Below are 11,174 nucleotides of genomic sequence, written 5' to 3' on the forward strand. Positions count from 1 at the left end.
GCAATACAGGCTTACCTAAAGAAGATAGATACATTTCAAACAAACAATCTAACCCGATGCTTCCAAGGACACAAGGAACAACAACAAAGACAGCCCAGAGCAAGCAGAAGGAAGGAAATAACCAAGATCAGAGCAGAATTAAATGACATAGAGACTAAAAGCACAATTGTAAGGATCAATGAATCCAGGAGTTGGTTTTTTGAAAAGATTTTTAGTTTTCTAAGAAAACTAAAAATGAATGTGCCTTTTGACCCAGCAATTCCACTGCTAGGAGTATATCTTAAGAACCCTGAAACACCAATCCAAAAGAACCTATGCACCCCGATGTCCATAGCAGCACAATTCACGATAGCCAAGAGTTGGAAGCAACCAAGATGCTCATTGGTAAATGACTGGATCAAAAAGCTATGGTACATTTACTCAATGGAATTCTATGCTGCAGAAAGGAAGAAGGAATTACTACCCTTTGCAACATCATGGATGGAACTGGAAAGCATTATGCTGAGCGAAATAAGCCAGGCAGTGAAAGACAAATACCATATGATATCACCGTTAACAGGAATCTAAACAACAAAATAAACAAGCAAGCAAATATGACCAATGACACTCAAATACGGAACATGCTGACAGGGTTCAGAAGGGAGAGGGAAGAGAATCATAGGGGAAAAGGGGAGGGACTCACATGAAAAAGTATAAAGGACACATGGACAATAACTAAGGTGGGGGGCGGAGATGGGAGGGAGGTGGGGAGTACTGGGCGGAGGGCAGGCAGGGCTGGGAATATAAGACAGAAAACTGTACTTGAACAAGAATTAAAAAAAAAAGAAACACCAGAAGCAGAAATCAAGAAAAAATCCCAGTTGATATAGCAAAAAGAAAAATAAAATACCTAGGAACAAACCTAACCAAGGAGGTATAAGACCTATATGCAGAAAACTACGCAACACTGAAGAAAGAAATCAAGGAAGACAGAAATAAATGGAAACATATACCATGTTCCTGGATTGGAAGAATTAACATCATCAAAATGTCCATACTACCCAAAGCAATTTACAGATTCAATGCAATACCTATTAAAGTATCAATGGCATATTTCACAGACATAGAACAAACACTTGAAAAATTTATTTGGAACCATTAATGACCCCAAATAGCTGCTGCAATTTTGAGAAAGAAGAACAAAGTAGGAAGAATCATAATACTTGACACCAAAACTGTATTACAAGGCCAATGTAATCAAAACAGCCTGGTACTGGCATAAAAATAGGCACATAGACCAATGGAACAAAAAAGAGAGCCCAGAAAGAAACCCAAGTCTCTATGGTCAATTAATATTTGACAACAGGGGCAGCAACATTAAATGGAGTAAAAATAGCCTCTTCAACAAATGGTGTTGGGAAAACTGGACACCTACATGCAAGAAAATGAATCTCAAGCACCAACTTACAGCATACACCAAAATTAATTCAAGGTGGATAAAAGACTTAAATATAAGCCCTGACACCATTAAAATCCTAGAAGAGAACATACATAGGAAAATCTCAGATATTTCATGCAGCAACATTTTTACTGATACGTTCCCTAGAGCAAGGGACATAAAGGAAAAAATGAACAAATGGGATCTCATCAAAATTAAAAGTTTCTGCGTGGCTAAAGAAAACAGTATTAAAATAAAAAGAGAACCAATTGTATAGGAAAACATATTTCCAATGATACCTCAGACAAAGGTTTAATCTCCAAAATATACAAAGGATTTACATGACTCCACTCTAAGAACACAAGCAACCCAGTTAAAAAGTGGGCAAAGGACTTGAAGAGACATTTCTCCAAGAAGGACCTACAGAAAATCCAGAGACGCATGAAAAGATGCTCACTAACACTAGCTATCAGAGAGATGCAAATAAAAACCACAATGAGATACCACTTTACACCAGTCAGAATGGCAATCATAAACAAAGCAACAGACAACAAGTGTTGGAGAGGTTGTGGAGAAAAGCCGACTCTAGTCCACTGTTGGTGGGATTGCAGACTGGTACAACCACTATGGAAAACAGTATGGAATTTTCTAAGAAAACTAAAAATGGATCTGCCTTTTGAGCCAGCAATTCCACTGCTGGGACTATATCCTAAGAACACTGAAACACCAATCCAAAGAAGCTATGCACCCCAATGTTTATAGCAGCACAATTTACAATAGCCAAGAGATAGAAGCAACCTAAGTGCTCATCAATAAATGATTGGATCCAAAAACTATGGTACATTTACACAATGGAATTCTATGCAGCAGAAAGAAAGAAGGAGCTCCTACTCTTTGAGGCAGCATGGATGGAACTGGAAAGCATTATGCTCAGAGAAATAAGCTACCCCCACCACACGATCTCTCCTTTAATAGGAACCCAAACAACAAAACAAAGAAGCAAGCAAAATATAACCAAAGACACTGAAATTGAGAATAGGCTGACAGTGAGTAGAGTGGAGAGGGGAGGAAATTTCAGGGGAAAATGAGAAGGGTTTAGAGGAACAAGTATAAAGAACACATGGACATAAATTATGGGGGGTGGAAATGGGAGGGAGGTGGGGAGCACTGGGGGAGGTGGGCTGGGGTGGGACAGAAAACTGTACTTGAACAATTAAAAAAATAAATTTAAAAAAAGAGAAATGGAAATTGGAAAACAATTCATTCACAATTGCTTTATTTTTCAAAAATGTTTTTAAAGATTTCATTTATTTAATTTTAGAGAGGGGGAGGGTGTGAGAAAGAGGGGAAGAGAAACATGCAAGAGACACATGGAACATGTATGAGATACATGGAAGAGATAACATGGAAGAGATACATTGATAGGTTGGCTCTCACATGCCCTTAGCTAGGGACCTGGCTTGCAACCCAGGCTTGTACCCTGCCTGGGAATCAAACTAGTGATCTTTCAATTCACAGGCTGGTGCTCAATCTACTGAGCCACATCAGCCAGGGCACACAATTCCTTTAAAAATAATAAAACACATAGGAATGAATCTAACCAAGGAAGTAAAAGACTTTACTCAGAAAACTATGAGACACTGAAGAAAGAAATAGAAGATACAAATAAATGGGAGCACATATTGTGTTAATGGATAGAATGAATTAACATCATTAAAATGTCAGTACTACCCAAAGCATTCAATAGATTCAATGCATTTACTATCAGAAATCCAATGACTTATTTCACAGAACTAGAACAAATATTTCAAAAATTTATAGGAACCACAAAAGGCCCCACATAGCAACAGCGATCCTAAGAAAGAAGAACAAAGGTGAAAGAATCATACTACCTAATATCAAGCTATACTATAAGACCATAGTAATCAAAACAGCACAGCACTGGCATATAAATAGACACATAGATCAATGGAATGGACTAGAAAGCCCCAAAAGAAACCCATACCTTTAGAGTAAATTAATATTTGACAAAGGAAGCAAGCACATACAATGGGCTAAATATAGTTTATTCAGTTAATGGTATTTGGAAAATTGGACAGATATGTGCAGAAAAATGAACCTAGACCATGTTCTTAGGTCACACAGAAGAATAAATTAAAAATTGATCAAAAAATGGATCAAAGACTTAAATGTTACATGCAAAACCATAAATCCTAGAAGAAAACATCAGCAGCAAAATTACAGACATTGCCTGTAGCAAACTTTTATTGGATATATCTCCCTAGGAAGGGAAATATAAGAGAAAAGTAAATAAATGGGAATATATCAAACTAAAAAGTTCTTGCATAGCAAAGGAAATCTTTACCAAAACAAAAAGACATCCCACAGAATGGGAGAACATATTCACCAACACATCTGATGAGGAGTTAATATCCAAAATGTATAAAGAACTTCCAAACTCAACACCAAAGAAAAAACAACTCAGTTAAAAAATGGACAAAAGACCTGAATAGACACTTCTCCAAAGAGGATATACAGATGACCAATAGACACATGAAAAGATGCTCAATGTCACTAATCACCAGAGAAATGGAAATTAAAATCACAATGAGATACCATTTCACACCTGTCAGAATGACCATCATCAATAAATCAACAAACAACATGTACTGGTGAGAATGTGGAGAAGGGGGAACCCTTTTACACTGCTGGTGGGAAAAAAGACTAGTGCAGCCACCATGGAAAGCAATATGGAAATACATAAAATATTAAAAAATGGATCTGCCTTTTGGCACAGTGATCTCACTTCTGGGAATATATCTGAAGGAACCCAAAATAATAATACAAAAGAACATAAGCATCCTTCTGTTCATTGCAGAATTATTTACAATCACCAATTTGTGGAAGCAGCCTAAGCATCCATCAATAGATGAATGGATTAAACAACTATGGTACATTTACACAATGGAATATTGCTTGGCCATAAAAAAGAAAATTTCAACCTTTGTGACAGTATGGATTGACCTGGAGAACATTATGCTAAGCAAAATAAGCCAGTTGGAGAAAGATAAACACCATACAATTTCATTCTTATGTGGAATCTAATGAACAAACTTAACTAAAAAGGAAAGTGGGGGCAAACTCATAGATGGAGAACAGGATGACAGCTAGTGGTGGGGGAGGTTAAGTGATGGAAGGATTGAGGAAAAAGGAAAAAGGACTTATGGTCATGAACAACAATGTGATGATTGCTAGGGGGGGAGGTATATAAGGGGATTAAATGGTAATGGGAAAAATAAAATAAAGATAAAAAATAAAGTAATTAATTAATATTGCCAAATAATTGGGGTTTTGGCCACCTGGTGGTATGCTTTGGGATAGCAGGATATGTGTTTCATTATTAGATGAATTCTTGGACACTTTTAAATCAAAGATAGCAAGAATTATTTTAAAATGGCAAAAAATAAGTACGTATCAATAACAACATTGAATGAAAATGGATTGAATGCTCCAATCAAAAGACATGGGGTAGTTGAATGGATAAGAAAACATGATCTGTATATATGCTGCCTACAAGAGACCCATCTCAGAACAAAAGACCTACACAGACTAAAAGTGAAGGTCTGGAAAAAATATTCAAAGCAAACAGAGAGCAGTACTGAGAAGGAAGTTCATAGCAATACAAAGATAGAATCATAAAAAAGATAGACACTTTTCAAATAAACAACTTAACCCTATATCTACAAGAACTGGAGAAACAACAACAAAGACAGCCCAGGGTGAGTAGAAGAAAGGAAATAATACAGATCAGAGCAGAATTAAAAGACATAGAGACTAAAGGAACAATTCAAAGAATCAATAAATCCAGGAGCTGGTTCTTTGAAAAGATAAACAAAATCTAAAAGCCTTTAATCAGACTCTTCAAGAAAAAAAGGGAGAGGACCCAAAAAATAAAGTCAGAAATGAAAGAGGAGAGACCACAATTGACACCACAGATATACAAAAGATTGTAAGAAATTGCTACAAACTACTATATGCCAAGAAATTTGACAAACTGGGTGAAATGGACACATTTCAAGAAACATGTAATCTTCCAGAACTGAATCAAGAAGGACCAGAAAGCCTGAACAGACTGATACTGGCTTGTGAAACTGAAGCAGTAATAAAAAAAAAACTCCATGCCCACAAAAGCCCTGGACTGGATAGTTTCACAGGAGAATTTTACAAAACACTTAAAGAAGAGCTAACCTCTAATCTTATTAGACTACTGTAAAAAATTCAAGAACAGAGAAGACTCCCAAACTCCTTTTATGAAGCCATCATCATCCTAATCCCAAAACCTGGTAAAGACACAAGAAAGAAAACTACAGAATGGTATCACCGATGAACATAGGTGCTAAAATACTAAACAAAATATTGGCAAACCACATCCAGCAATGTGTTAAATAGATCATATGCCATAATCCAGTGGGATTCATCTCAGGCATGCAAGGATGGTACAATATTCACAAATCACTAAATGTAATACATAGCATAAACAAAACAAATGACAAAAATCACATGATCATATCAGTAAATGCAGAAAAAGCATTTGATGAGGTACAGTACCTATTTATAATAAAATGCTGAACAAAAGGGGAGTAGAGGGAGTATGCCAAAACACAATAAAGGCCATATATGAAACACCTATAGCCAACATCATACTCAATGGGCTAAAACGAAAAACTTTCCTACTAAGATCAGGAACAAGACAAGGATGTCTGCTTTCATCATTTCTATTTAACATGGTAGGGGAAGTCCTAGCCACAGCAATAAGAAAAGAAAAAGAAATAAAAGGCATCCAAATTGGAAGGGAGGAAGTAAAACTGTCATTGTTTACAGTAGACATCATGGTGTACATAGAAAACCCTATAGACTCCACCAATAAACAAGTCGACCTAATAAGTGGACTTGGCAAATCATCAGGATACAAAGTCAATGTTCAGAAATCAGACAGTCTTGTGCACCAACAATGAAATATCAGAAACAGAAATCAGGGGAAAAATCCTATTTGTTATAGCAACAAGAAAACAAAGTACCTAAGAATAAACCTAATCAAGGAGGTAAAAAGATTTGTACTAAGAAAACAACAGAACACTGAAAAAAGAAATTAAGGAACACACAAATAAATGGAAGCATACAATGTGTTATGGATTAGAAGAATTAACATCATCAAAATGTTCATACTACCCAAAGCACTGCATAGATTCAATACAATCCCTATTAAAATACCAATGACATTTCACAGATACAGAACAAACATTTCAGAAATTTATATGGAACCATAAATGACCCTGCATAGCCTCAGCAATTTTGAGAAAGAAGAACAAAGTATGAGGGATCACAATACCTGATATCAAACTATACTACAAGGCCACTATAATCAAAACAGTCTGCTACTGGCATAAGAACAGATACATAGATCAGGGGAATAGAGTAGAGAGCCCAGAAATAAACCCAAATCTCTCTGATCAGTTAGGACTTGACAAGGGGGGCAGCAGCATAACATGGAAAAAAGTAACCTCTTCAACCAATGGTGTTGGGAGAGCTTGACAGCCACATGCCAAAACATGAAACTCGACCAGCAACTTACACTATACACAAAAATAAACTCAATATGGATAAAAGACTTAAACATTAGTTGTGATACCATAAAAGTCCTAGAGGATAACATTGGCAGGATAATCTCATATAGTTCATGAGGCAATATTTTCACTGATATGTCCCCTAGAGCAAGGGACATAAAGGAAAGAGTAACAAATGGGACTCCATCAAAATAACAAGCTTCTGCATGGCTAAAGAAAACATCAACAAAATGAAAAGGAAACTAACTGTATATTTGCCAATAATACCTCAAACAAGGTTTAATTTCCAAAGAATATAAAGAACTTACAAAACTCCATACCAGGAAGGCAACCCAATTAAAAAATGAGCAAAGGGTCTGAACAGACACTTCTCCAAGGAGGATGTACAGAGGATTCAGAGACATACGAAAGAATGCTGAGCATTACTAGCCATCAGAGAAATGCAAATTAAAATCATAGTGAGATACCACTTCACACTGGTCAGAATGGCTATCATGAACAAATCAACACACAACAAGTGCTGGTGAGGTTGTGAAGAAAAGGGAACCCTACTACACTGTTGGTGGGAATGCAGACTGGTGAAAAACAATATGGAATTTCCTCAAAAAACTAAAAATGGAACTCCATGGCAATTTCATTGCTGGGATGATACCCTAAGAACCCTGAAGTACCAATTCAAAAGGAACTATGCACTCCAATGTTCCTAGCAGCACAATTTACAATAGCCAAGTGTTGGAAGCAACCTAAGTGACCATCAGTAAGTGAGTAAATCAAGAAACTGTGGTACATTTACACAATGGAACACTACACAGCAGAGAAAGAAGGAGCTCCCAACCTTCATGACAGCATGGATGGCACTGGAGAACCATTACTGTTTTTAAAATATATTTTGTTGATTATGCTATTATAGTTGTCCAATCCCCACCCCCACTTTATTCCCCTCTACCCTGCACACACCCTCCCAGACACATATCCTCCCCCTTTAGTTCATGTCCATGGGTACATATAGGTTCTTTGTCTTCTACATTTTCTGTATTATTCTTATTCTCCTCTTATCTATTTTGTACCTACCATTTATGCTTCTTATTCCCTGTTCCTTTTCCCCCTTTCTCTCCGTTATCCTCCCCCACTGATAACCCTGCATGTGATCTCCATTTCTGTGATTCTGTTCCTGTTCTAGTTGTTTGCTTTAGTTCATTTTTGTTTTTGTTTTTAGGCTCAGTTGTTGATAGTTGTGAATTTCTTGTCATTTTACTATTCCTATTTTTTATCTTCTTTTTCTTGGATAAGTCCCTTTGACATTTCATATTATAAGGGCTTGGTGACAATGAACTCCTTTAACTTGACTTTATGTAGGAAGCACTCTATCTGCCCTTCCATTCTAAATGCTAGCTTTGATGGATAGAGTCATCTTGGATGTAGGTTCTCACCTTTCATGACTTCAAATACTTCTTTCCAGCCCCTTCTTGCCTGTAAAGTTTCTTTTGAGAAATCAGCTGACAGTCTTATGGGAACTCCTTTGTAGGTAAATGTCTCCTTTTCTCTTGCTGCTTTTAAGATTCTCTCCTTCTCTTTAATCTTGGCTACTGTAATTATGATGTGCCTGGATATGTGTTTCCTTGGGTTCAACTTCTATGGTACTCTCTGAGCTTCCTGGACTTCCTGAAAGTCTATTTCTTTTGCCAGATTGGGGAAGTTCTCCTTCCTTATGTTTTCAACTAAGTTTTCCATATTTTACTTTTTCTCTTCTCCTCCTGGCACCCCTATGATTCACATGTTTGAACATTTAAAGATGTCCTGGAGTTTCCTAAGCCTCTCCTCAATTTTCTGAATTCTTCTTTTGTCATTCTGTTCTGATTGAATGTTTAATTTTTTCCTTCTGGTACAAACTGTTGATTTGAGTGCCAGTTTCCTTACCATCACTGTTGGTTCCCTGTATATTTTTCTTTATTTCACTTTTCATAGCCTTCACTTTTTAATTTATTTTGTGACCATCCTCAACCATTTCTGTGATCATCCTGGTTATCAATATTTTGAACTGTGCATCTGATAGGTTGGCTATCTCTTCAATGCTTAGTTGCATTTTTTTCTGGAGCTTTGATCTGTTCTTTCAATTGGGCCATTTTTGAGGGGGGGTCTGGGTACACTTGTTAGTAGTAAGAGGCGGAGCCTTATGTATTCACCAGGGTGGGGCAACCCACGTGGTTTTATTGTGGTGCTGTATGTGGGAGAGGGGTCTGAAGGGGAACAATGCCACGTGTTCTGCTCTCTTTGAGCTTTTAGTCACTTCTTCTGCTACCCACAAGCAAATTGGGCCCTTCTGGTGCTGATTACCAGGTGGGTGGTTTGGAGGTTGTTTGGTGGTTGTTCTATAACCCTGTGGGTCTTGAAGAGCTATTATGCTAAGTAAAATAAGTTAGGTAGTGAAAGATAAATACCATATAATCTCACCTACAGGTGGAACCTTTCAACAAAACAAATAAGCAAGCAGAATATAACTGGAAGCACTGAAATAAAGAACAAACTGACAGTAATCATATTCAGTGGGGAAGTGTTTAATAGGGGAAAGAAGGAAAAGGGTGGTCAATGGACATGTATAAAGGACCCATGGATAAAGCCAAAGGGGAGTAGGATTGAGGGTGGACAGTATGGGTGGGTGGGGTGGGGGAAAGTGATGGCAGGAAAATGGAGACAAATGTACCTGAACAACAATAATTTTAAAAAATGTAAATTAAAAAAAAAGGAAAAAACGAGCAAAGGACCTGAGTAGATCATTTTAGGACTTCTTGACATAGAACTCCTCCAAAGTGGACCTACAGATGGCCAATAGACATATGGAAAAAATGCTGCTCACAGACACCACGGAACAAATACTATGGAGAAGACTGGTGGCAGCTAAAAGAAAGCCCTGAAATGCAAAAGCACTATACCAAAGCACCTCAAAAGGCAGCAGTTGTTAAGGAGGGGGCAACAGAGAGTGGGGCCCAACCCCCCAAAGCATCTGTCTTTCTTCCAGGCTTCGGCATCTCAGGGATGAAAAACAAATAACGGTGACAGTGACACTTATGTTCACATGATGGAAATAGCAGCAGTGGAAGGAAAAGTTGGCAGCTAAGAAAAAAATTTAAAAAGAGAGAGAAGCTCTTGGTGATGAGCCTCCACCAAAACTTATACCCAAGACCACTGACAACCAGAGAGTGTATGATGAAACCACAGTAGACCCTCTGATGAAGAGGTTGTTTATGATGAAGCTACAGATGAATTTGCTTCTTGCTTCAACAGACAGGCTTCTCCCAAGATCTTCATTACGATATCAGATAGACCTCATGGGAGAATAGTACAATGCTGTGAACAGCTCTCCACAGTTATACAAAACTCACATGTTTATCACAGAAGAGGACTGGCTCTGAAAAAAATTATTCCACAGTGCATCTCAAGAGATTTCACAGATCTGATAGTTATTAATGAAGATCGGTAAAACACCAAATTCTGGATTGATTCTGAGTCACTTGTCAAATTGACTAATTGCTCAGTTTAAAATAAGCAGTGTTCATCTGCATAAAGAAATTAAGAGAAGAGGCAAGGACCCCACAGAAGACACACATGAAATAATTCTGAGTAATTATACAACACAGCTGGGTCATTCTATTGGGCAGATGTTTGCATCTCTCTTTTCCCATAATCCTCAGTTTGTTGGAAGGCAGGTTGCCACATGCCACAATCAATGGGATTATATCTCCTTCAGATTTCATAGATGCATATTCAAGAGTGAAAAGAAAGTGGGAATTAAGGGACTATGACCACATTTTACCTTAAAATCAAGATCTCTTCAGAAAGGAACCTTTGATTCTAAATATGGAGAATATGAATTGATCCATAAGTACTGGGAAATGGATAGAAGTATAAGAAAATTCCATATGTAAAGTAACTGAAGGAATAGTGTTGAATTTTGCTGAGCAGACCTATCTTGAAACTGTGACAGAAGATGCTTCAAAAAGGCATTCACTGATAATACCTTCTTTTGTGTCTGGACAAATTACCTGGTGCCATGAATTACCTACCACTTACTGTTTCTGTAAGAAATACAAATAAATGTCATTTTGGTAAGAGATTTAAAAAAATAAAAAATGCTG

At 37.3% G+C, this 11,174-nt stretch overlaps 1 pseudogene; it reads left to right on the forward strand.

Annotated features, from left to right (window-relative positions):
- The first annotated feature begins 9,916 nt into the window (after positions 1 to 9,916).
- LOC119001690 (ribosome production factor 1-like) lies at positions 9,917 to 10,964 on the forward strand (annotated as a pseudogene).
- Positions 10,965 to 11,174: the final 210 nt, after the last annotated feature.

This window comes from Sturnira hondurensis, unplaced genomic scaffold (assembly GCF_014824575.4).
Source record: "Sturnira hondurensis isolate 20B ecotype Veracruz unplaced genomic scaffold, ASM1482457v3 Scaffold0017082, whole genome shotgun sequence".
Lineage (NCBI taxonomy): Eukaryota > Metazoa > Chordata > Mammalia > Chiroptera > Phyllostomidae > Sturnira > Sturnira hondurensis.